The following is a 27,831-nucleotide window of genomic DNA, read 5'->3' on the forward strand; positions in this document are numbered from 1 at the left end:
AAATCCCAGACTGATTTTGCTTGCTGTTATTCTGCTGCCATAATTACCTCTAAACAGAATTAGGGGCAAGACAAATGACATTTTTAGCTTTGGTCTTTTAAGACAAGAGTTTCAGGCTTTGACCAGATCTGTGTTAATTAGTCTCTACTCACTCTCTTTGTATGGAAGTACATCAGCCAGGACTTAGCACAGGTTGCCTTTCCTGTATCTTTGAGTAATGAAAGGACACGGCATGGCAACCAAATCAAGGGCTGCTGCATTAACAAGGCCACTTTTCTGCCCATTTATCATCTATTAAAGGTGCACTAGTTTGTAAAGTAACACCACCTTCAGCAGGGCCGCCAAGAATGGCTCCTCATTTATTTTCTGCATGGTTTAAGTTGGAGTTAGACCCACCTTGTAGCTCAGAGGTGACAGCCAGTAAGAAAAAGTACACTAATTGAGACATCTCAAGGGAGAAATAGAAGAAAACTGAAAAGGTAATTAGAATGAGAGGGTTTCAAGCTGGGTAAGTAAAATCGAATGGAGGTGCATATTAGGGGCTGTTACAGATGGGAAAGAAAGTACTTGGAGAATAAAAAAAAAAAAAAAAAGAAAAAAAAAAGAAAAAATGAATATTAGAGAACAGAGCACCCTTTTCACACTTGAAGAATAGAGAAGAGAGATAAAAAATAATGTAACAGTGGAGATACAGGCTGAGAAAAAAAAAGCTCCAGAGATATGAAGGACATATTTAAATGTAAGAGAGAAAGAATGGGGAAAAATAATAGAGCAGATCAATTACTAGAGCTGTAGCCAGGGAAGGAAAAACTGTCAAATGAATATTTCTGGAGCTGTGGAAGGTCTCCTTCCTTTGTGGGGGATGTGGAGTGTATTTGGGCTGTGTAGGACGGGTTTTTTTTTGGGGGGGCATAACTCAATTTTTTAATTTGCTGCAGTGTCAGAAGCCCAAGTGGAGCACTGCAGTGAATGCCTACCCGGGCAGAAGTGGATTAATTAGATGTCATTTGTCAGAGCTTATAGCTGATAACAAACCTCTATCTGGTGGTTGAAGTTTTATCCCCTCAATAATACTGCCACTTGCTGTAACGTTGATAGTGAGGGACATGTTAAAGTCCAGTCCCAATTTTTCCCATTTTAAACCTTCCTTACCTGCTGGAAAACAACCACCTGAGTTACCCCCAGGCCATTTCCTCCTCACACACAGGGAAGCTGAAGTCACACTACATTCCCTCAGGCAGATATAAACCCAAAGCAGAGCAGTCAGTCTCATGAAGAAAAACTTAAAAAGCAGAAGGTGGCCATTCTTCCCATTGTGGTTACAGCTGATTAGGCAGGATTTCCCCTTTTGGCCTTTCTGGAGGCAGGAGGCTGGAGGTGAAGATCATCTTCCTTGGTAAGTGGAGGAGATGGAGCATGGCTTCCTCTGGCTTTGAGGCAGGAAGGTGGGACCCCAGAGCCAGGCACATGGTGGGGATGTTATTAACCCTTAAACACCCATGATCTTAATAGCCAGTGGGCTGGAAGGACCAAAGTGTTGTAAGAAAGTGCTGAACAGAGGTGTCTGAGCTCTAAACAAGAAGTTTGTGCACCCTCAAATAAATGATTCAGGGAAAATCCATAGAAGCTGTATGTCTGGCTGTCTTTTAGTTATTAAATTATATTCTTGAAATTAATATTCACCTACTCTGGAAATGGAATTTTCTGATCCAAGTACAGTATTCATGGTTTTAATTGATAGTCTTGCTAGAGCACTTTCCCTACCTGAGTGTCACAGATAAAATAGTCAGAAAAGGGCTCGTTGTTTCTTAAAAGTTGTACTGGCTTCTGCTGAAAATGTTGAACACTTGGAAGCTGTTAATAACACACTGGTATTTTTTAGGAGCTGAAAAATTTTGAGCTCTTCATCAAAGCCTGTTAACCTAGGAATTGGAAACTGAAAAATTTTAATTGCATTTCAGAGTCTAATTCTGTTCTTCCTAAAAAATAACGAAAAACAATTAAAAATTTACTAAAAATAAGAGACTTACTTCAAAATGGTAAAAATTCCCTGACACTTCAGAGAGAAAATATATCATCAAATTAAAGCAAAGCAGAAAATGAGTTCCTGAAAGTAGACATAGCTTGTTTATTCCCCTTATTCTAAAAGCTATTTGTACAGCTGGAATGTTTTTGAACATTCAGGACTGCAGCATTTGGTACTGTCCAAATCAAGAAAAGAAAATGCACATCTTCACCCCAAGTTAATTCTCTTAGTTATGTAAATGTTCTGACCATAAACTTCCAGGATAACAAATTAATCCATATTTTTCTTTTGCAAGATATAGTCAGACCTCTGCATAAGGAAACAGTGGCAAGTTCAGTGGGAAATGACAGTGCTCTTGCTACCAGAGTTTCAAAGATCACAAGTGTTTTGTAAGGACTTGAAACACAAAAAAAAAAGCCTGTGACAGAGAATATTCTTAATACATCATTTGAAACCCTGCCCTGAAAGTGCTAAGAACAAATTCTCAATATGACTTAGCACCAGGGGATTTGATAAAAGGGTTTTCTTTTCCAAATGGTTTATAAAACGTGGTCTGCAGAAGACCTCAGTGACTTGGATGGCAGTTCTGAGACTCATTCAGACTTAGCAAACTTTTCTGGTCCAAGGAAACAAAAAAACAAAGATGTGTCACAGGCCTGAAGGAATATGGAAATTGGGTAAACAGTGCTCTCTACTCTCTCGCCAGCCTTTATGCCTGGAAATCTCCCAGGGAAAGGTGGAAAGCAAATTAATATCTCATCTACAAGCTCCTGTAGGCTCTCTAGTGCTCAACTGTTCCAGGTTAGGAAAGCAGCTTTCATAGTTGGATGAGGTCTGTCTTGCTTCCACTCCAGATAGGGTTACACAGATGGTTTTCTTGAGAAGAGAGCTAGTGAGGAGCTACAGTCTTTTTTTCTTATATGGGCCCTATTTTACCAGCACCAAATAAACCTTTACCAGAGCTGCCTTCTGAAGTTGGTGTTAAAGATTATGGATTTACAAAGCTGGCTTCCCTTCCTTGGAAAGAGATGCAAATTCTCTTGGCACCTTCCTTAAAAAATGTCCAATTCTATTCCTTGTGGACATTTCCTCTTGACACCAGTTGGTGATCCACTGGCAAGCCAGAAGACTGATGATAGCTCTGAGGAAAGGCAGCAACCAGCAAGGCCACGAGTGGCTGGTTTGTTTTCAAGTGAATGAGCCCTGAATGTTTTCTCTTGTGTCAACAATTTTGTTACTTGCTTGCTTGTGCTTCACTAGTGTTGCCCCTAAGACTATGTGGGCAGTCAATGCATGGGATTCACCTGAATATACTTCAATTTCCTCTGGTATTGGTCCATGCAGTTAAATCAGTAATATCACTGCAGATGGCCATGTGTATATATAGATATTTTCAAATTAGCTGTGCTACCAATGATGATCAATTAATGTGATTCCATCTTCAATAATCTTTGCTTGGTTGCTCTCATAAGAAGTCTGAATTGGAGAAACATGTGTCAGAATAAATCCAAAATATTTTGAGGTTCACTTGTGGTCCAATTTATATTTAATAATCAGGGAGTTGCTAAATGAAATTCACTGTTCTTGGAGTAGACATCTGCCTGGCAGGGATTGCAGCCCTGTCACCAGACTGTCCCTGTTAACATTCATTTTGTGTGGAAGCTCTGAGCCACATTCCTTGAAAGTACCTCATTTTTCCAGCTGCTTCTTGTTATCTGTTGTTTCTGGTAAGATATTTCATCAATTATTTCCTGATAGTTGAGTTCTGCTTTGTATTTGGGCTTAATTTCTTCTGTATGGTCGTATACAGTACAAGTATAAAATGTGTCTGTGTGTTTATGTTTTCACTTCTCTGTGCTGTTGTCTCTGTCAGTGTCCACATCTAGAGTGACAAATGAGATGAATAAATGAAAACTCGTGGCATTAGATATCCCCAAAAGCTTCACCCAAATGTTCTGAACAGGTGTAGAGAGCAGATAACACATGCCCTCCCTGACTTCACTGCTGGGGGCATACATCCAATAGGAGTTTGATGCCCTTCAGTAGATAATCTTGTGATATCTCATCACCTGTCTTTTTATCAGAATTCTCCTCTCCCTTTTGAAAAGTTTCACTGAAACATCATCATTAATTTGTTTTTACAGTCCAACAATAATTACTAATACTGGGCACTGCTGCCTGTCAGCCTGTTTATTCCTAGGTGCCTGGCTGCCTTAGCTTTCCTATCTCTTTTTTCTTCCTAAGCAATGGGAAAAACACCTGAATAATTCAGCAAGGACCTTTTACATTATGAACAATATAATCAGCTGGCAAGGGTGAGATATCTTATTCTACAGGATGCTAACTCAGGTATTACAAGTGACTGCAAGATTAATGCCAAAAGGCAGTAGGTGTGGATACACATTTTCCTCTTTGTTCAAGGCAGTCTCACCTTGCACAGAGGGCTAAGAGGAGAGAGTGTATCCCTCCCCATGCCTACCTAATGCCACTTAATAATTTAAATCCATTAATAGCTTAAGATGAAGACTTAGTGTTGCTTGACTCACCACTGCCAAGTGGAGTGGGAGTGTTTTTCCAGGCTAAATAAAAGATCTTAGAATTTTGTCTTCTTGCAAGGGAACTGAGAGTACCTGAGAGTGGCTTTCTTCTTAAGAGGCTTCAGGTTTTGCTGGGGTGTGAGGGTGTTGCTGTGCCAAATGTGCTTAAGTAAACAAAATATCTGTACATCCTAAGTAGATGTCTGAGAATTTTAGCTGTTTATTTCACTGACATACTCTGAAGAGTCTATGGGGGGCTCTTTCAAGAGTCAGGACCTCAATGTAATATACAAGCTTTGATTCTGATATTTCCCTAGATAACTGTGCTCTACCATATTGGGGTCAGAAGTCAGGAAAGGTTCATTGGCTGTTGTAATGCTCACTGTCACCAGTAATAAGTACAAAAGACTTGCTTTAAAAGCTGGCTTATAAAACTTTAAGGAAACTTGGATTGCTTAAGTGAACTTCCAAGGCTCTTCAGGGGCCAAGTGCACTTTGGTTGTCTACTTATATTAATTTCACAGAGTTTAAAGGGTCAAGCAATGCAGTTGGTGATGCTTATTAATTTATGAAACACAGAATCTTGCACTATCTCTCTTTGACCACTTTTGCTCTCCTTTTATAAAACTTAATATACATTAAAGCTCGCTAGACAAGGGCGCCCTAAAGGATTAAGCCCAAAGTTCACAGCTGGACTAAAAGGTTCAGAGACGTCGCATCCGCAACACTGATTTGATTCCAAGTGACGTTCACACAATGGAACCAAATTGTAGATGATTGAATGTGTAAGGAAACAGCAATTAGAGGAATACCACAGAACAGCAAAGGATTAGGATTTATTTTCCTTCAAATGGTAAAACTGATTACGGTCTTATTCTTCCTTTCATGAGGGGATGTGTTTGATCGCATCAGCTTTTGGGGTCAGTGGTTGTCAAGAACATATTTTGGTGTTACAATACAGCTTGCCAAGCTCTACGTGTTCATGCAATCCTAGTAACTTTACAAAATATATTTGATTGCTGTGGTGATGCTGAACTGAGTTCTGGGTAGGAAAATATTAGCCAGAAGGCAAGAAGGAAAAGAGAAATGGATAGCTGCTGTAGTAACAGGATTAGGATTTAGAAACCTTACTTAATCCTATTCAGGGGTATTTCTGCATTCTGTTTACTTGCTTGTGAATTGCTTTGGTGTCTTGTCCAAGGGAGATAATTCCAGAAGTCATTCACACCCAGGCAGCAAATTCGATCCTGCATTCAGGTGACAAATGGAGTGTGATTGCAAAGCTAGCCAGAAAATTGGAAATCAAATTGGCTGTGATGGTTGGTCTATGTGGTCTCCTTTTGGAATCAACAAGAGGGAGGAGAAAATGAAGGACAGGAAAATGAAGTGTGTCCTACTGTACAGAAGATGAGTTTATTTAGCCAGAGTTGGTAAAGGGGGAAGGAAATTTCATGTCATGTCAGCTCTGATTCTTTAGGGAACACTCACCTTGAGGAAGCAATTGTACTTCACTGGAAATTTGCTGTTGGAAAGAGAGACTCTAAGGGAGTCCCAGTGGTGAAGACTGTTTACACTGCAGCAGGGCCCAGACAGCCTCAGATAAGATTGTGGGTCCTGTGGTACATCACATGCTGGGAGAATGTCTGTGGCTGGAGACAATTCGTAGCTTTTATGAGTGAAAAAGGACAAAAATGTGGGGAGGCAAAACAGCTGGGAAGAATTTTGTGTGATCTGTGGCACTTAGTTTCCAGCCAGAGAACACAATTCACATGTCCTGGACTTCAGCAGCCTTACCCTTGCATTTTAAACTTTAAACAGAGAGAACAATGCAGTGAATCCCACAGGACACATGAGAGAGGGGCTTGTGTTGAATCCCTGTTATCATTTCTTTGCATTTACTTGCTAACAAAAAATATTTTTCTTATAGAATGAACTCTGAAATTTTATACTATGGGGTATTTGGTTTAAAATGTACTGTAACCTTCTTTTTTTTAATTGATCAGACCAGCCTTGAAGTCTCAAAGAAGAATCTGCCTGCTCTGAATATTGCCTGAGGATTTAGAAAGTTCTTTCTTGAAACAGAAGAATGAGATGAAAAAATCATCTGTAAAGCATGGTAAGAGAGAAAAAGAATAAAGCAATGAGTTATGTTTGACTTGTCTTCTTCCAAGAGACAATTTAAATTTTTTTTTTATTTTTCTTTTTTAGAGTAGACTTTAGATGTGGGAGATGTGAGAGCTGCTCTGTAAAGTTTTAAGATACAGATTTATGATGGCACCTCTGCCATCCCTGTAGCCTCCACAGACCCATCTATAGTCTTGTGCACCTTGTGTCACATATTGGAGAGAGACCAAGAGAATCTTGACTTTCTCCTTCCTGCACTCCATTGGTTACAGAAAAAAGGGAGAGAAAGAAGATCTAAGGGATGAACTGGAGCTGAGCTGACCATGGATGTTGTCCAAATAGTAGCAGGCATGTTTGCAGGTATAACTGACATTGTGGTGCTTCACCAATGCTGATTGCTTTGGTATTTGCAGCCCTGAAACACTACATTTGCCATTAACTCTGTTAGGAACTGAAAAGTTGGTTGTCTGAGGTCAACTAGCAGAGGTCAACATGCTGCTCAATGCATTTCCAGTGTCTTGCTAAAACAAATTTCAAAACATGGGCACTTTTTTTCTGCTTTTGTAAAGGAAAAAAAAAATCTTGTTTTACAGCTTGATTTGCAGTAAGACTGCATTATTAACCACTTGAGTTGTAGGAGAAACTTTCCTAATGACAGGTGTCAATCAAGTAAATGTTTGCTATCTCCCACCTGAGCAGAAGCAACACTAAAATTTCCATTGTGTCATTAGTAAACAAGGAGCCAATGGATGTGAGAGCAATGGGAACCCTTGATCACTTACTCTGAAAGGGATGAGTGTCAGTCACACCTTGATGGCATCTGCGTGCAGGTATAATGAAGAAAGATTATGATTGCTGTAAGTGGCTGCAGTGACTTTGGTCAGCAAACAGTGAAGACATTGTCACAGTGATCAGACCTGCCTCCCAGGTGCTAACAATGTTAAGTGACATCTCACTGGTATTTTGGGCCCTCATTTATGTGACTGCACTAGAAAACCAGAAGAAAAGGACCTGTCTATTTTGGGGCATAATTAATTTCAATGCCATTCTCTGCACTTTTAAACTGAAAACTCAGTCATGACCAAATTCAGCTTATTTGTGCAGCAGTGACTCAGAGAAGAAGTAGTGAAAGACCTTTAAACCAAAGACCTTGGTTTAGTATTAATAAACCTACATAAAACATCAGCTATAGATGAGTTTCTTCCAGTGCTTCTTTTGGATCCTGATGGGAGATAGGGCAAGAGTGATACTGGCAATGAGTGTGAGCCATTAGCTGTGTCTTGTGGAAATAGAGAAATAAAATATTCTTTTAGTATTCCAACTCTTTCTGGGTTGCTAGCAGAGTTGGGAATTCTGCAGAGTACACAAAATCCTTCTGTGTCTGTCCTTACTTGTCTTAATTTGTAGCTTCAATTAAAGGTGTTTGAAAGGAGCTTAGATATATGGCCCCGTCTTCATAGAAGGGGGCAACTGTGAATGATAAAATGGATCAGCCCAGTTCTGCTGGAGCATAGCTAAAGTGAGAAACAAGGAGACTTCAGGACATGCTTATCTCGTTTGCACATCCAATCAAGCATCCCAAAGGCTTTCTTGTTTAGCTGGCAGCTGCCCTGGTTGTCCTTGGTGGTTTTGGTAGGAGACTGGAAAATATTAAAGGTGCTGTAGCAAGAGAAGCCTGTGACTTTTAAATCTTTTGAATATCCCCAAATTTCTCATGTTCACAGATAATTCAATGCAGAGTTGATAATTCACCTGCTTTTATATCAGGCAGGTACAGAAGCTTTGGGTTTTCCTTTGGATTTCTTGTCTTGGTGAGCATATTCCATCTCAGTCCAGAACAAAGAGCTAAATCCTGCTGAAACAATCAGTCCCCAGGGGCTTGAGGCTTTTGTCTCTAATGTACATCTAAAAGCCAGTCATACCAGCTGCAGATGAAATCTTACTAATTAATTGCATGAACTTTGTTTCTGCCTGGTTTGAGATTCTCTCAGCCTTGCATAAATATCTGAGCACCCATACTGTATACCTCAATGAGGCTGCTGATTTTCCAAGGAAGACTTAACAATTTCTGTGCCTAAAATAACCCTGCAATTACTTCTGCTCACATGGTCTCGCACTAACAAAATGGTTTCTGAGAACTGGTTTTGTTGACACGTGATTAAAAAGTTGCCCTGTGTTGTTCTGCCAAGTTAGGCACTGATTCAGGTTTATGACCATATCATTAATATTTTAGTACTGCATCAGTAACTGGTTGCTATTAATATGTAGTGAAACAGTGATATAAAAAGGGAGATGTTCCCAATCATTTGGCAGAATTTGCATTACAGCTGGATGAAATTTATAACACATCTCTGCAACCTACTGCTCTGAACTCCTGTTATTAATTTCTGCTGTGTTTATTTCTCCTTTATGTTCACTTTGGGCAATATTCTATCAAGTTTCCTGGCAAGCACAAGAGCGGATATAGCTAATTTCAGCTGACTGCAGGAGAAGGACTTTGTAGAAAGTGAATTTTGAATTAGTGGTAGTATTTGCAGCAAAAATCTCCCCCTGAGAAGTCTATTCCCCTCAGCCTGGCGTCAGCAGCACTTAAGTGCATGTGAATAGCCCTATTGACTTCAGGTGGGCAGCTGTTTAATTACCTTCCTGAATCAAGGCCAGGACCAGGAAACAAGCCCCCAGCATACGACCTGGGTGCCCACTGGCTTGCCTCCTGACTGCCAAACTTCTGTGAGTGACCCCCAGATTGTCTGAATAGGTAATTTGGCAAATACTTTCCAGTCGAGAATAAATTTGAGGAAATCATCATTGGACTCACAAAGAGAGGGGAAATTTGTGCAGTGTATTTTTCATGACGAGGCAGCTATTGCCCAGATTTATTCAGCCTGCTTGCCTCTTCCTGTTTCAATACTCCCTGCAATCCCATTTTCCCCCCACGTTTTATTTAGGAGCTCTGAAATGACAGCTCTCTTGCCTTTCTACCAGGAGAGTGGTGTGCTGTACGCAGCATGCTGTACAGGGGAGGAGAAGGATAAAGAATGACATTCTACTCTGTAAGCTACAACAATTTTTTTCCAGACCCACATCTGCTCTTGTCCCTCTTCTGTTCTCAGATCACTCTTTTGGCTTCCCTTAGGAATCCAGCTGTGTCATCACATTGTGTGGCATCCTAATATTTCATACTAAGCTGTAAGCCAATTAGGAATGACTACTTACCATGCTGAATCATAGGAAGAGAAAAGGATAATGTGTCCTTCATGTAACAAACCTCCTCCTTTTGGCAAGACAGATAACCTGCACATTATATTTATGGGCCCTATGGCTTTTCACTCTACCCAATTAAGATGCAGGTTCCTTTCACACTGCTGCAGTGTTTCACAGGACTTGTTTACAGATGAATGCTTATTGAAAGCATTGACCTGCTAGCATTATACCTCATATCACCTTCCATCTTCAGGTACTGAAACACGGGACACAATCTGATGTTGTAATCACCTTGAACAGGATGAGAACATGAGTGCAACAAAATACAAATACCTTGTCCTGAGTTCCTAAATGAACTGGTGACCCTGGATGAGGGCATAATCTTTATTGAATGCCTGTCAGAGTTGAGGGACTTGTTGATTAAAGTCACAGTGTAAAATAAAGCCTGTAAAATCTAAAAGGAGGAAGGATGATCCACTGATGTATATTTGATAATGCATGACGTGTTTAGTAATGAGCATCAAAGAGAAAGATATTAAAATTCATTTCCCATGCTGAAGTAATTTATGGGCTATTTTGCCAGTGTCTAAGCTGCTCAGAAGTCTGGGGAAAAGAGTGTTCCAGCCTTTCCAGACCAAATCCAGCCATTTTTGCTGTTTCTGCTGCTAACTGTTGCTAGCAGATCTTGTAGCCTCCGGTTTAAGGCTTCTTCAGCAAGGTCCAGCCATAGCCAGCTAGGGGTCAATTTGCTGCTTCACTGATCACATCTCCTTGCTTTTTCTCACAAAATATGTCTGGAACAAACAAGTTCCCCAACAGTATTCCAGGAAAGAGTAGTGGTGAGTCACAGTGCTAACACCTGTGGCTGAAATCATGGCTGCAGACAGCTGTAGGTGACCAGGGAGATCCTCTTTTCCTCCTTTCCTTTGTGGAGTAATGAATTCCACCTGTGCTGAGCAAATTTGAGGGCTCAGATCTACGTGGCAAACTTTGGGGGTAAGGTGGGACTAAAGGTGCTGCAGCAGAAGGAGTTCTTCAAGTAGAAGACAAAGGCTTGAGGTATTTTTCTTGCTAAGAGAAATCTTCAGTAAAATGAAATTGGTTCTGCTGTAAAGGCTTTGTGCTTATCTGAAATAATGCTTCTTTTGTAAGTGTAGGGGCTTAGAAATCTCCTGTCCTTTAAGAGAAAACTGCCTGCTTAGGAGCTGTAGTTTTTTATTTTGTTTTTCAAAATTGTCTGTTAATCATTGCTAAAGGCCTCACAGGCCTGTGTTGCAAATGCCTTTTTTCAAAAAATGCAGAACTTATATAATTCATGTGGCTCCTTTCCACATAGTTAAGGAATTGTCTCAAATGTCAGGGAGGGGGAGGAAAGGATATCTGACCCAGAGGGCAAGAATATTCAATGCACTGGTGTTGGACTTGATATTCCCCTAGTATTTGCTGTGATAACATCAATCTTAAGGAACCCTCCTGGTATAAATACAGAGCTGCTGCATTTAATATATATTTCCAAAGGAACTTCATAGTAATTGAGCATTAAATGATGTCCACTTATCGTAAAGTGTTACCGTTTTTATTAAAATTATAAATGGGCTTCAGCAGAACAGAATATACCAGATTCATACCATCTCTATTAGTCTTTGCTCTATAATTGTCATTGACTGCCTTTACTGTATTATTTCTAGACAGTTCATAATTTTCCCAGCTGAACAAATGAAGATTTGTGAGCAAAGAAAGGCACTGACTGGATTATGTAGTGCCATTGATTTTTTTTTTTATTCTCCTTGTTTCACAGAATATGCTTAAGAGTCCTGCTGTCTCTGTGATGGGCCTTATTAGCACTCAGAGGAGCTGGTGTGAGTTGGATGGCAGTAACACATGGTGTTGTGCTGCACTAGAAATCTTGGCTTGTGGAGAAGGAGATGTCAGAGCTGACCTTGGGGATAAATCTGCTGGATGTCCAGGTATGACCCAGGCAGTCTGGATTTGGGGGTCTTTGCCCAGTCTGTGGGTTGGAGTGAACCATGACAAATCTGTAGCTGCAAAAAAAACATTGACCCTGAGGAGTGCTCAAAGGGAACCAGGCTGCCTGTTCTGCAGGAAAGGCAGTGGCTGTTTGGGAAGCTGTGTCTTGTTCAGTAGCCTTTAATCCTGAGAAAGGTGGTGGCAGATATCAGCATTTCCCTTCTAAAAAAACAATGGCTTTTGCCATTTTGGTTATCAAAGCACCTACCCACAAAGTCTGTCCTCACTGCAGCTTTCAAAGCTTTTTGGGATTGAACAACAAAAACCTGACTGAACAATGAGGGTTTGGGTCTTTCTTTTTCCCAGTTTGTGGGGCATATTGGTTATTTCACCTTGGTATTTTGTGCTTTTTATGGGTGCTTATGGATTAAAACCTCCAGAAAAATAGCCTAACTGTAAGATGGCTCTTAAGATTGAGAAAGGGTGGGATTTGAAAATTATTTGCAAAATTTGAGCCAAATCTCTACATTTTTTTAAGTCCCCCTGAGACTGAAAGAGGTAATTGGGTGTCAACAGCAGAAATTATATTACAGAATGTTGGTATTCTATTTTATTGTCATTAAACAATAAATGGGAGGGGAACTGCAAATGGAAGTCTTGGCCAAAATTATTTTTTCCATGTATATGCTTGAGGCTTGAATGAAATGCTGTGTGTGGGCTAGAAATACAGGACTTCCCATCTTTGGCTGATTCAATGAAGTCTGGTATGGTTGTATTTATCTTCTAGATGCTTGTATCTTTTATTGGATCTTGATGCATCATCTAGCTCAGATTAGCAATTTGGCTTCTTAATTAGCATGGCTCCACTTGTGGCCTCTTTGTCTCTTCTGCTGATCTCTGCGTTATCTGTAGAAACACAGCCCCATGGGAAGATGACCAGGAATGCTTAAGAACTTGTAAAAAAAAAATAAAAACACTAAATGTTTCTGTACCAGGAAAAGGTGAACAAACCCTCTCACCAATTTGTAATTTCCTGGGCAAGCTCTGATTTCCAGGGGGGAAAAAATTCATTACAGTTAAAAAGGGGAAATACCTGTCCAGTTAAAATGAAAGCAGAACATATTTGAAAACTGCTTAATACAAATGCACCCTTCCAAATAGTCATTTTCTGCATATTGAGCCTTTGAATAAAGCTGAAATTAAATCCCATGAAGCAGAATTCCCCAGAGTCTCCATTCAATGTACCAGTATTTCTGACCAGGCAAGTAAGAGCTACAAATGCAGCTGTATCTTTCCCCTTATTCTTTGTTAATGCAGGAAGTGCTCACATGACACTTCTGAAAGCCATAACTGGCCTGTGTGTTCTGGCTTGTATATGAAGTGACAGGAATTACAGGCTTACTCCAGAGAGCAAACTTTTCACACACCTCTGATAGAAATGAGGCCCTGGGGACTTGCAGGGTGCTGCCTTTGCTCTGTGAGACTGTGATGGCAAAGCCAGCTATCAGTTGTTAATCCCAACGTGTCATATGAGCCACTTTCTATCTTCTCCTGTAATGGTAATGCAGCAGGAATTCCATAAATCAAATCTCAGCAGTAAAAAGGTTAATAAGTTTACACTATATAATTGAAAGCCATATTGGTGATTAAAAGGATTTTATATATCGGTTTTCTGGGTCACCAACTAATTATTTTTGGTGGCCTGTAATAAAACACAGCACCATAGGCAGATAGAGGCTGTAATCACATAATGTATGGAAAACTGCACTTACATTTATTTGAGCCAAGGTTGTGTATACCAGCTTGTTGAGCAGCCTTTGAGGTACAGCTTTCCTAGTTTGGGGACAACGGAAGAGCTGCACGCTCTGTGTACTTGGCTGGGTTCATACAAAGTTATTGGATTGAGTTTTGAGGTCTGATGCTCTCTCTCCAGAGCTGAGCCCAAGGGAACCAGCTGTCACCTGTGATGGAAAGGTTCTGCTGAGGCACTGGGGATCAGATTGCTATTATAATTCATTTTAATGCATTCTGCACATACTAATCATTTATTGGAACAGGATCTTCTGTAATAGGGACATGACTAGGAAGAGACAGAGGTGATTGATCATCCTTGTGTTGAAAGGATAGTTAAGAAAAAAAAAAACAACAAAAAAAGAAACCTTCTGTACAAAGGGCAGGTGTGTGCACTTGCACTAGGGATGGGGTGTTCAGTGTGGAGATAGGAAAAAATTCAACTCAAAGCTTGAACTGAAATCTCTACAGTAAAAAAGAAACCTCCTATGTAAGGGACAGGTATGTGCACGAAGGATTAGGTATTCAGTGTTGAGATATGGAAAAACTGAACTCGAAGCGTGAATTGAAATTTCTGCAGTTCTCTCAGCCTGAAATACCCTTTGGAGCCAAACACCCAGACAGAGACATTTCCTGAACTTCTGCAGGTTTTATATTTTAGTGCAGTTCTCTGCATCAAGAAGCAGCCAAGGGCAAAGGCAGAGGTTGGGTGTGCATGTGGATTTGCAGGGAGGTGCTGCCCGTGGTGTGTGTATGTACAAACAGCTCACAGGGTACTTCTGTAGTCTCCGGAGCCTCCTGTGGTCCTGTGTGAGGTAACACAAGCACAGGCTGTGTTAGGGTAAAGCAGCTCACTGCTGGTCTCGGTTGTTCTGCTTGTTACACAAAGGGCAAATCACAGCTGGCAAACAGCACGATGCAGGGAGCACTGGGCACATCATTCTCACTGTCAGGGCAGGGGCTGAGATGTGATCAGGAATGGATGACCTGATGTTCAAATCACTCCTGGATAATGCTTGCAGAAACACTTCAGAAAGCGAGACCTTCTGTCACAAGTATGTTGCTGTAATATTTCTAAGATCTTTTGGCTACATCCTTTTAATTGGCAGATCATTAACCCTTAAATGCCTATTGCATTGAAGGAGTACCATTATGTATTACACAGTAATGAGCACAGGTTCAAGTCCTTTGACATGAAAATTATTTGCTTTTCACACACTATATCTAAACAGGACATTTCCCATGCTGAAAATAACATTTTAGTTGAATTAAGTTCTCAAAGTGTTTCCTAGCAGCATAGCTGAGGGGATATTTGGTTTTAAACACAGGCTGAGGAGGTTAAAAGTGGACTGGCAGTTCTGTGAGTAATGGGCAATGAGTCAGCTTCTGAACTTGACTTGAATAACCTCCATGTCACCACCTCCAAGTCAGAAGGCATTCATTTGGTGGTTTGAGGGTAAAGAAATACAATTTGAACTGGTAGTTTCCAGTGGCAGAAGGCCATACCAGGGGCTTTCTGAACCAAGATTGAGGAGGGGAAAAGTTAAGCAGTATTAGTGCAGATGAGGAAAGAATGAAGTTATGTATTTGAATTACCTGTGATGCATCAGGTGTACCCCTCTGAAGCTGAAAGGAAAAGCAGCCCAGTTTGAGAGCCTCTGACTGCTGGGGGAGCTCTGCACAAGCCTTTCTCCCAGGGGTCTTTGCAGCTCTAACTTGGTTATAGCTGATTTGATTTGAACAATTTGGGGTTAAGAAAGAGCCAAATAACACTTTTGCAATCTGCTGTTGTTACAGGCAGGAACAGCAGAATTGCTTGCTTCTCTGTCACTTTGTTCTCTTTGGAGGGATTTTTGCACAGGACTGGTAATAGCAGGAAGTTGTTATTTTTTCACACATAATCAATAGCAGAGGAGTGTGGTCCAGTTTCAGTGTCTGGGTGCTTAAAGACATCTTTGTTAAAATTGGCAAGGAGGGGATGGAGCAAGTCAAAAGGGATTGTAAGGTGCTGTAGACAGGGTAAGGCAGTGCATAGGAGGAGAAGGCTCTCACAGCTTTCCTGGGAATGGATTTCTGCCTCTGCCACAGCTCAGGCAGCTCTGTTGAATAATAACAACATTATCTAAACAGATGAAAATCACATGTTCTGCATAAGCATTCCTGTGCTACAGCATTATTAGAGATAACAAAAAGAAATTTGAGCGTTCACTTCTTAAGACAATGGGTACTCTGGACAAGCCTTCAATCTGATAGATTTTTAGGTAGCATATCCCAGAAACTGTTCTGTATCTGCCCTAAAACAAGAGGGTGGGACCATAGTATGGCCTCTAGTACTCTTGTCACTAAAATCCTTTCTCTTCACGCCTTATTGCCTAAGTTCAGTATACTTTGGGGCTAAAGCTCTCCCCAGCACTTAGGTCTTTAAACTCCCTGCTCAGCAGGTGGCTTATTTAAATGTGGCTGTCAGGTTGGCCAGTGGCCAGCAGTGAATGGCTCAATGGATGAACCGCAGTGTTTGGGTTTAATTTTGCTCTTGTTTCTGCCAGCAAAATCCTCCTGGCTCCAGTGGGGTTGTGTGGGGTACAAGTGAGTGCAATATAGGGCTGTCTGCTCAACTGTTTGTCAAATAAATCTATGGCCAGTCATTTGCATTATGTCAGCTCAACGTTTGCCTGGCACTTTTGCATGTGCAAGCCAAGGAGGAATTCTGGATTGTTTGAAATGAAAACCATCATTGTCAGCTCTCAAAATAAGTAACTTATTTTGCAGCCCACGGCCTCAGAGAGGAAATGTAAAGTTTCTCTAAACATTGAGTACAAATGAGGATATTAACTGCTTAATTGATTCTTTGAAATTCAGGTCTCATGGCGGAACAAGCGAGATGGAGGGAGGGAAGCACATGGTTTAAATTAAATATATGGAAAATAACTGCTGAATGATAAAAATATATTTTAAAAGTAAGAAAACCTGTTTTCCTCCTGCCTCTCCATTAAATGTGTCAGGAAAAAGCCTTTACAACTAGGTGGTAATTAGAGAGGAAAAAGGAGTGCTGGCGGAGCAGTCAATCTATCACATCCTCCAAAGCCTGAATGTTACCAGCAATTAAACAAGTTAGCAGGGGAAAAACTTGACGAGTGAGTTTTATCACAGAATCATCTTGGTGGCAGAGCATGGGGGGCACTCTTGTTAGATTCCCCTGTGTAACCCCAAAGATGTAAAATCCAAACCCAGAGATGCATGTGCAGACCGAAGTGACTCTTTTCTTTCCCAGACTACCCAGGCTCAGGGAAGATTAGAATGCTAAAAATAAAACAACCTTTCCCACCTCCCCTTCCTCACCTCTCCAAAGTCAAATCTGTCCAGGTTGACTGCTCCATTAAATTCAAGAACAAAAAGTTATAAATTGAACATACGGAGAGCAGTGCCTTTTCTTAAAGTGATGTTTCCTCGCCTTAATGGATTTAGCTATGGCAGGGAGTCAGAGAGAAGCTGTCTTAACTAAATCTTTGACTGATTATGCATTTTTTTTTCTATTCATACAAGATAGATTCATCATTCCAATTTGTCAAGCTGGCGAAGTTCCAATTAATTACACCAGGAAAAGCTCAAGCTGCATTAGGCCTCTGTCAGGCCTAATCTAGTGCCTCATTTACTGGAGCCCCAAATGAAGAGATATCAGAGGTGTTGTTCCTCTTGGTACTTAATTTGATGAATGCCCTAGCAGCACGATTGGTGGCAGAGGTGTATATGTGTGTGTCTCTTCATCAGCCACCACTGCTGAAGTCGTCATGCTTTCTCTACTAATTTGAGGGCTCATCTGTATACTGGATGTTTTTTTTGGAAGGCTTATTCTTCACAGATATGCCAGAAGGTTTCTTCTGTTGTGTGCATGTGTCTGGGTGTGTTTCCAGATATGCTGGGTCTCATTCTGATCTCGGTGATGTAACGGGGCAGGATTCAAAGCCTTGTATGTGAATGTAAAGCAATACAAGTTAGATTGGATGCTATAAAGGGGCTGTAAATTTTGACATCCTTGTTGCTGTCTGTTTGCTGAGGAAGTGCAGCTTTGCATATGCTTCCTGTAGTGCCCATAAGAAAGTGTGAGTTACCATTCACATCCACTGTAAAGAAGTGTTCACCGTGCTTGAATAACCTCAGCAATTTCTTTGCAGTATGGATTTTACTCTTTGCTATAAATATGTACATGCAGTATTAATACAGAGAATAAGCATCTGCAAGTACAGATAGACTTTCTGACACCCACCACACCAGTGGCTACTGTAGAATGTATGCATCCAAGGCTAATTCTTAAATATTTTATATTAAAGGCACTATGGACTGAGAACATATGCTTCTTTTCTGCAGCACTTTACGTACGAATTATTCAGCATAAGGTGCCAGAATGCCAATATGTTTAGCTTACTTTTGGCTTTTAACCACTGCTGTGATTAAAGATGTAACTTCAGCAATGCTGTCACTTTGCAGGTAGGTTTAGGTGTCTCAGAAAGGATGCAACATTAGCCAAGAGTAAAGTAGCTGTGTACTTTGGCTGAGTATAGTACTAAAAGTCTTCGTTTGCCAGCAGTTACCACGCTGGGATTCTGAGTTTATTTTCCACTGACTGTATTTCAGGGACTGGTGTGTGCAATGATGATTTTTAATGGCAGCTATCAGACACACATATGGTGCTCAGTAGGAGACTGTATTCAGAACAACCGAGGAGAGAATTGATGCACTGATGGCTGTAGTACGACAACTCCTGAGTAGATGGTTTGGACCTCAACTGGTGCTCACTTTTGGTAGGGAATTTGTGTCTGCTAATACATCAAAATTGCATCTGCCATTAGTGTATCAAAATGAGGTAGGCACAGTTGTGCTGGAACCAGTGGTAGCACCTAAATCTTTTAGATGAGATTTCGTAAACTTTCCTGGTTTGTTTCAGGAAAAATCAAATAAGGAAATTTAAATCACCATGGGAAACGGTGAAGATAGAGGTAGACTGCAGTTGTAATGACCTCTTTTCACTCTGCACAAAAATGTTTTTGCTGGATGTATATGTTTGAGGTTGGTTCTTAAATGTTCTGCTTAAAAAGTCACTGTGGACCAAAAACATATGTTTCTTTTCTGCAGTACCTTATGTATGAATTATTCAGCATAAGGTCCCAGAATGCCAATATGTTTAGCTTACTTCTGGTTTTTAGCCTTATGTTTTATGTTAAACAGGTTGTTTAAACTCACCTGTTGAACCTAAAAAAACTAAAAGCCTTCATGCAGTCATGGCCAGACAAATCTTAGTGCATTATGCAAGCCCTTGTACTCTCCAAATCTCTAGACTGAGACTCTGATTGTTGCATTTGTACCAAACCCAGGCTGACCTGGTTTTACACCCAGCAGTTCCTTTACATGTGATGGTGTTTGTCTTTGATTTAGAAGCCTCCTGGGGGTACCTTTCAGAATAGTGTGAGCACAATGCAAGGATCACACTCAGTGCCTTAAAGACTCCAGTGCTTCCTGAACCTGTTAGAGAAGGCAGAAGTGATCTCTTATGGACACAAGCAGTCCTGGAAAGACCATAATCCAACAGAAAGTTCTTTCTGCTGGGATGTGACCCAAAAACCTAAAACTGCTTTTTCTTGTGTTCTCAGGGAGTTTGCATCCAATGCTAAATTGAAACTCTGCAGTAGTTTTGGTCATCACACTGGCATTTGTCTCTGAGGAATGATTACAGACAATGAGTTACTACCTTTAAATAGGGGGTAATTAATGCTTCCCACTTGCATTAAAGGATTTCCTTACTGGGGGGACAAGGAATATGTTGCATCAGTAATGCCCCTGAGGGAGTTATTGGCAGAAAGTCTGCGGTTAATAATTTGGAGTAACAAATAAATGTGGGCAACTTGTGATATATGTATGGAAAAAGAGATGTCAAATTATTCATTATGAATTATTCTGCCAGCTCTAATAATAACCCAGCTGTTGAGGAGGAAAAGAAAGCTAGATCTGTCAGTGCAGGCAGACCTTTTGCAGTAATTCTATCCCTTTCAAATGGAAAAATATAAACTTCCTCTGAGAACAGAAAATTAGATAAGACAGGAAGAATGGAATTCTTGGTCCAAATCAATTTTTTTTAGCTTAATGTACACTAATGGATAATAAAGGATGGCTGATTAACGAATGACTCGTACACCAACCAGCTGAAAAAACACATTTTGGCAGTCAGCACTTGCAAAATCCATAGCTTAAAGACAAGTTTGACTTCTCTCACTGTTCTCAATATGGTCAGGTGCCCTCATCCAGGCAGAATTGTTTTTATGAGGAAAGACCAAAATCTGTGTGGATTTGTAATAAATATGTTTGTGTGTACATATACACACACTGCTGACTACATCTTGGGGCAGATTTTGGGGGACTATGTTTACATGTAATATCTTGAAGAAACTTGTTTGAATGGCAAACCAATGCCTGGGACTTGAGACAGATCAGTCCCACTCCTAGCAAACTGACACTTCAATGTCATTTGTGAGGAACAATCTCCTGAGCCACCAAAGCTGAAAATGAGCAGAAGCTCTTAACACTTCTGGATTTGGTGACTTGGTCCCAAACTCTCCCAAGGTACTGAAGGAGCTTTCCCTGGCATTTGCTAATTTTGAAGACACAGTTAGCACAGCCTGAGCCAAAGCAGTTAATCTGAAACCCTGTGAGTTTAAAGAAGATGGGCTTGATGATTTTAGAGGACCTTTCCAACTGGAATGATTCTATAAAAATAATTAGAAGATTTCTGTAGGGCTTTGTCGTGTTTAAATATATTGCCTTATATATGTTTGTGGGGGGAAGGCATCTCTGCCATGTAATGCTTCATCAGGTTTAACACTCTCATGACAAAGAGTTCGAAACAAATAACACTCTTTGCTAGTGAGCCCTTTTCTAAAATATTAATAAATTCACCTGGCAGCCTTTAAGTCATCTCTGCTTTGCATGTTACACAGTGTGTTAATGTCTGACTAAAACGTGAGCTGTCCGGGGCAGGACCTGTGCATTCAGTACTGGCTTGCTTACAGGTGCCATTGTAAATAATTAAGATAATTATCCAATATGTTTATGACAACTGACTGCTTTGGGTCAGCTTCTCTGAGGACTTCTGTCATCAATGAAAATTCTGCAAATGGAGGGGTTTGCAGACTCTGGCGCCAAAGATGGATTACCTGGAGGCTTTCAGAGCTCTAAACAGTGCACTTTCCATTTCCCTCTCCATACTGTATGGACTTAATCAGAAATTGGAATTTTATAGTGCGAGTAAATGGGTGAGAGACATCAACAGCTTGAGGGAGGGAGAGGCATTGTTTTTTGCAATGCCAAATCCCAGAATATTAAGAGTTTGCCAAAGGCGTTTCAGAGATAGGTTTCCTATCTTCATCAATAATTTAAAACATTCCCAAGTCTCCTCTGAGTAGCTCAGAATAAGAGCTGAAGGCACGGATGTCAGAAGGCAGAGTTAGTCCCAATTAGTCAGGTAGAGTGCTTTCTTGTTGACTCAGCCAGGGCAAGGGTGGCTGTAAAACCCAGGCTTAAGTCCTTATAGATTCCTTAATAGTTTTCCTTCTTTAAATCTGTGGTAATTTGTAAGAGATGAGTGGGCAGTCCAGTCCCTAACCCACCGGGGTACTCATTACTGCCACTGCAAACCACCTAAGTTGGGGGATGTTGTGTCTAACAGAAAATGGGTTAGAAATTCAGCACCATGTTGTACGTGAGTGAGACCCAGAAAGAAGAAGCAGCTTTTAAAAGCAGCTGGAAAGCTTGGCATGACTTGGGGGCATTATCAGCTAAGGAGAGTTTGCAGTGCTGCCTTCTAAATTGGTGCTGCTTTTTTGAAAGCATCACCACGAGGATTGCTGTGGAGATGTACGTGGAGTTGGGAGGGGGGTGGTGGCATTTTGTTCCTTGCCTGCATGGCTTTTGGTAGAATATTTTGGTGTCCTGTAGAAAATTGCTTGTGGGCCCCTAAAGCTGGGTCACATCAATGAGTTACCCTGAATCAGCCAATTTGCAGCAACTCTCTGGCTGCATCTATCTGGATGTGTCATAAAACTCTTGAGCCTGCTATCTATTTTTGAGCATGCTAAACGTGTTTATTTACCACACAGCTTATTGTGCACTAAACTCATCCACATGGCAGGCAATTTTCTAGTGCTTAGGCCACTATTTGACCCAGCTGCCATGGAGAAGGCTATATTAAGTCCAGCTGATCAGGGCTGTCTCCACCATGGAACAGGAAATTAGTCTCTATAGTTATATGACTCTCTCAGCTTTTTTATACATTTCACACAACTAATTTCCTATAATGTGCAGCTTTTCCTACCATTCTTTTTAGTTCTTTTTGTATATGTGGGTAAGGTTATTTTTATATTGCATCCCCTCACGTGGTATTCAAATGTTAAGCCTGACATTAATTACTTATTTTGTTTGTTTTTTTACTTTCTCCTGACATTGCTTACTGCACCTGTTTATGCCTTAGTGTTTTAACTGCATGTGATGCCATCCAAAACATGCTGGTTCTATGCACTTGGGCTGGAATAGTGTTTTGCTGCACACATCTCCATTTTAATCTTAGTTTTGCAGAGCTTTTCTGGCCCAGTGGTAGCACTCAACTGTGAAGCTTCCCTCCTTTGAAAAAAAAACATTGTTTTTTCAAAGCTGTCCCTTGTAATGATGAGATCAGATTAAAATAGCTTAGTTAGTAAGAGAAAGTTGTAAGTGCCTCAAAGATGGAAGTTTTAGAGATTAGAGAAGCCCTGGAAAACTGCAGATTAAGAGAAGATGAAGAGGATGGGCTTGCAGTGAAGTGGGGATTTATTTCCACCCTGTAGGTTTGTGTTCCAGCTCTCACTTCAGTCATCATTCAGAGCTGCAGGTGTTGCTGCACAGGCCCAGGTCCTGGCTCCTTGTTACATCTGTTTAACATCAGCAAGCTCATTCCAAGAGGAGCAGATCTTCAGCTCTGCAACTCAGATTTCCAAGAACCGTGGCATTTTTATCAGAAAGGCAACATTTGATGCAACATCTGACATGTGGCTTGTGTTGTGTGTGTAGGGAAAGCTCCCCCATGCATGCTGCTGGCAAATAAGAGGTAATTGATGGATCTCAGATTAAAACTCCAGACCTTTGATGCTCCAGGTCTTGTCACTCTTTTGTTGATATGACAGAATTTAGTCAGCTGCAAAATATGGTTTGATGTTCAGTCCCTTTGTCCTGTATGTTTAAACTCCCATGAAACTGTGTGATCCTTGACAGGACCAAATTCTCATCTGAATTGCTCTGCTTTGAGTCTAAGGCAGTGCACACTGCAAGGATTTTGTCCCTGCTGGAGAGTTCCAGCTTGCCCATGCTGTGTGCCTTGGGCTTTACTGCTCAGGTGGCCAGAGAGCTGGTAATATGCCACTGGGCCAGTGGCTTAATGTAGGAATTACTGGAAGCAGCAATCTTGGAGTGCTTTTTATGAGGATAACAAGGCTTTTTCAGACATAAAAAGCAGGAGAAATGCTTATTAGTTATGGGGAAGGTGAAAGGCTTAGAAAACTGATTAGTGTAGCAGTGTGGTCAGATTGAAATGAAAGCTCAGTGGCATAATCGTTAATTGGGTGCTTACTTACCTACTAATTTGAGCTTGGATGTCAGCAGTACTGCACTTCATCTCAAACCAGAGGTCAGGCTTTAATGCTACATCATAAATTACGTAAAGGCACAACACTAACAATTAGATAATTATGGAGACCCATGCTGTTGCAATTTAACTGGGCAAGTTCAGGGCAATCATGACAGGAATAGTGCTTAACCCTGAATCTGCTGCCTTTCTTTCAACCTGACAGCCAAATATATGTGGCCAAGGAGGTACCCAGCTGTCTGGCAGCCCACAGGTTAAAAGCATCTTCTGCTATTAGTCAGATTCATCAGATGGCCTGGATGAACTCTGAGGCAGTATTGCAAAAACGTTAATTATGGTTCAGAAAGGAAAGCCTGTACTTCAATCTACAGGAGCTTCTGGGCAGGGCATAGCAGTCAGAACAATTCTTGTGTCTGAGGCTCCATTGTGGCTTTTTATTTGTTTCCAAGCCAAGCCTCTGTATACGTTTGGTTTATTTACTTTGCTAAAATAAACCACTGAGCCAAAAGTAGGGTTATCGGCGGGGATCTCTTTGCACGCTGCATAGTACAGACCCACAAAACCTCACATTTCAAGTACCAGAGTCATTCAGTTGCCCGCACAGCCATGTGCTTGTATCTGCCTGGCTGGCAGGGCTCCTTTCTGAGTCAGAAGTAGCATTGTAGAGCAGACATGAGGCCACTGCAGAGAGTGGCTTGTCCCCAGCTGTGTCCCTGCACGCTGCCCAGCTCCAGCCTCTGGGGATTCCTGCCCATCTGTCTCGAGGGCATCGTGCAGTGTTCCTCTTGATGGCCACGATGGCTTTAATGGAGAAGGAGTTCAATCAATGCTGGACACTTGAAAATTCAATCCACAGAAGAGATATTGAAGATCAGGGTGGAAAACATCAGTTGGGTGGATTGGAAAGTGATTGACAGTGGGACGAGATTAATAACCTGCAGATCTCGGGTTGCTCAGCTGCATGGTTTCAGACATGAGCAATGTACCCTCAGCTAGAAATAAGTAGTGGACAGTGATTTCTCTGGGGTGTTAGCAGCCAACAGGCTTTACTGGATTTAGGCCAAGGATTTTGTTTCAGTATTGTCTTTTTACTTTTGTTCTTGGGCCCTTTGGCAATCAGGTAAATTGCTCACACCCTAATATTATATTACCTCTGTAAACACTGAGGTTTTGTTTGTTCTTTGGGTGGGGCTGAGTAAACTCTGCACAAAAAAATAACTGTATACCACTGGCATTTTGGAACTTTTTCCAGCATTTCTTATAATTCAACAGATAAAAGGTCTTTTGAGGAATTACCTCCTATTAATAATAATAATGGTCTCTTAGAGTGCTCCATTCTATGATGCTGTGTGCCAGTATTTTAATTTCCAACTTGAAGGACTGTGTGCGTTAGGTTTAGCATCTCTTGCTTTAGCCTTGGTAGGCAAAATTCCTTTAGGTGCTAAGTTTGTTATTAAAGTGCTACAAAGCCCTTAGCTGGGGCACACTGCTTTGAAAAACAATCTTATAACCTTTATATACGTGCAGCAATATAGCATGGTCAAGTAATGACACATCTGGTTACCTATTATTAAGGGTTGAGTTATGGTATACTTTTTGTTTTAATTAGTCTGAGATAAACAAAAACTCAGGGGCTGTTCTGCTCTGGTAGTTCTCATTTTTCCTGCAGCCTTCCCTGCCCTTATGGGTTTATTAGTGTAGAAAAAGTGACATGTCATACTTGCAATGTCTAGACTGCTGTGGCAGACCAAGCAGGAGGCTGTAGACTTGGGCTGAGCCATGTGGCCATAATCCAGTGCTGGGGTCCTCTGGGTAAGTCTATGTTGCATCTAATTTGGTACCTAGAGGCTATCCCCATGTCCAGCTTCACTAACAGCCTACAAACAGTGCCTGAACCAGGTTGTCCCCTTTTGGGGTGCTCTACAAAGCATGGGGAGAGGAGATTGACCTCTTTGCTCAGGCTACTGGATTTTTTTAATTTTTTTTTTTTTTTCTATTGGTACTTTTTAAAGGAGAAAACAAAGCCAGACTCTACCATGGGCTGGGTGAGTCTCAAAAGCCCCACACAAGTTGCTGGACTCAGTCCAGCAGTGACCAGGAGGGATTTTCTGGTCTTTCTAAAGAGATAGCTCAGAGCAGGGGCACCAGCACTCCCTTCAAGCAGTAAAATCAACCCTGTCCTTTGGCTGCTTGTCCTCCCAGCACTGCCCAGGGGAGAGCTAGGGCAGCGGGTGCTGGGAATGGCCTAGTGCTGCACAGGGTTATGCTGGGTTTGAATCAGGCTCTTAAATAGCCTTTAATGGGTTGGAAATGATCTTCAGTGCAGGGGACATGCAGGAGTAGCCTAGCAGGCATGTTGGCAGTTTTGCCCTCCTAATAAATTTGACACTGCTCTCCTGCAGCATTTGTGGGTATTTATTGCCATACATCATGGCAAGAGTCCTTTTTCAAAGGGGCTGGTGCCTTGGGTCTGTGACAACCTGATCAGCTCTCTAGACCATGACATAAAAAGACCAGCAGTTCCTCCTGGCTGGCCTTACTAGGGGAAAGCATGTTATAAATAAAACCCTCTTATGGGGGTTGCAAAAGAAAACTCTGTCCTTAAGATGGTGTGGACCCAAATGGCTTCAACAGCAGGGCAAAAGAAACTGCTTTTTATACACACAGAGCTCCTGTGCAGATCTTTGTGTAGGAAGTTGTTCACAGCCAACTTGAGGATGTAGCCTGCAGATCAGATCTTGCTAGGACAGCCTCAGGCCAGAGAGAAACTGCTGCCAACCTTGCAAATTTCACTTTAATATTTGCTCTTTCTCTTAAAGCTGTAGCTGCTGGAAGGAAGAGCTTGAACTAGAGTTGCAGTTTTCATTTTAAAAAGTACAGGTTTCTAGAGCTGAGAAAAGAAACTGAGCAACATAAAGCAAGTGTGCCCTCAAGGTTCAGGAAGCAGAAGGTGAGTGAAAGGCACCTGCAGTGATTTCTTTTAGAAGGATCACTTGATGCCTGACCTATTCATGTGGCTTCCTGACACCAGTGTTGGGACTTCTGCATCCTTGGGAGTGATGCCAGCATTCACAGAGCAAAGAGCAGAGGCTGGTGCTGTGATTTGCTCGTCTGGGCATGATCCCAGGCAAATGTGACAGTGAAATGCTGTGCCTGGAGCATATCAAATATTTGTACTGTGGATTTACAACACAGTCTTGCTGAAGCACTTAATGCTTATGGAATTTGATGCACCACAGCACTGGTGCCCATTCATGGGGCTGATTGGTAGCAGCCATTGGAAATCATGGCCATGCTTTATTTCCCTCTCTCTACCCTCCCAAAATGAGGTTGGATTGATGATCTTTTTGAGGTCCTTTCCAACCCCCAACAGTCTGATTCTGTGGAAATGGGAAATATCCCTAGAAAATAAAAAGTTTACTTTCATCAGTCACTTTGTCTCAAAAGCTTGGACCTCTCTCATGGCAGGGTTTTGAATACTGATTACTGCAGGATTTGTTGATAGTGGATTGGGGGTTGGGTTGAACTGAGGAGCACCTAAAATTGTACAGCTGGCCAAGGAAATCATGTAATCTCTGCACATTGGAAATGAAGCTACAGGTCCAATTTACTCAATCTCTGCAAAGACCTGAAAGCTGTGGCATGTTCCTCGCTCATTCCCTCTGTCTCTGGGTTACACTTCAACATCAATAGTGCAGGAGGTCACCACTTCTCCAGGAGCTCAGTAGCCCTTGAGCACAAAGTAAGGAGAGGAATATTGACCGTTTTCTGTGAACATTTTTTGCTTGCATCAGTGGTTTGTTGTTCACATGTACTGCAAGGCTCTAATATAAAGACCATTTGAGATCCTTTCTCTGGAGAGAAGTTCTCTCTCCACAGGTTTCTGGACTAGTGTTTCAAAATAACATCACTGAGTGAATAGTGGTATTGCCAGATGGACTCCTTTCTTACTGAGGAGTTGTGTGGTGGGAAAATCCTGGTGAGATCTGCAGGTGACCTGGGTAAATCCAGAGGCATGAGACCCATTTCTTCTCCTCTTTTGGAAAGACAAGATGATTCCAACCTAGCCAGTATTATGCCAAGTTTCTTTGCTCCCACTGGCAGCACTTCATTTTATGACATGCTGTGGCTCCTGCCTTGTTCTAGATCCCACCTGTTCCTGCTCCTGGAGTTGGGGACTGGACCCCAAAGTGCAGGAACCATTGCAATAGCCCTGTGTGACAACCCTTCCATTTCTGGGACTCTTTCAAAGCCTTATGCAGTGTCTTAGAAACATGTTTAAGGTCAATGTGCAGGTCTATACAAAGTGCAGATGCTTTAGGACAATTTCATGTGTGATATATAGCTTTGATCTGTATGTTTTCACTCTCTTCTTTGGACATTTGTTTACAATCAAATCCGGAACTTCAACTGCCTTTGTCTTCAAGAAGCTGAAAATAATGTTTTTTGCAGAACCAAATTCTCTGTCTCATGGATAAAGCAGAGATGTACCACTTTACACCAATATATGACTTTAACGT

General features: G+C 41.4%; 2 long non-coding RNA genes across 2 annotated transcripts in view; one reads left to right on the forward strand and one right to left on the reverse strand.

The window, feature by feature from the left end:
- LOC139800795 (uncharacterized) overlaps positions 1-11,878 on the forward strand; it is a 47,988-nt gene extending 36,110 nt beyond the window's left edge. The window contains exons 3-4 of the long non-coding RNA XR_011727934.1: positions 6,567-6,679; positions 11,690-11,878. This is a non-coding gene — a long non-coding RNA (uncharacterized lncRNA). The remainder of the gene's footprint in view (positions 1-6,566; positions 6,680-11,689) is intronic.
- Positions 3,133-27,831, reverse strand: part of LOC139800796 (uncharacterized) — a 34,057-nt gene continuing 9,358 nt past the window's right edge. Inside the window, exons 2-3 of the long non-coding RNA XR_011727935.1 lie at positions 7,862-7,960; positions 3,133-3,908 (exon numbers count right to left, since the gene is read on the reverse strand). This is a non-coding gene — a long non-coding RNA (uncharacterized lncRNA). The remainder of the gene's footprint in view (positions 3,909-7,861; positions 7,961-27,831) is intronic.

The sequence above is a fragment of the Heliangelus exortis genome, chromosome 11, assembly GCF_036169615.1.
Source record: "Heliangelus exortis chromosome 11, bHelExo1.hap1, whole genome shotgun sequence".
NCBI lineage: Eukaryota > Metazoa > Chordata > Aves > Apodiformes > Trochilidae > Heliangelus > Heliangelus exortis.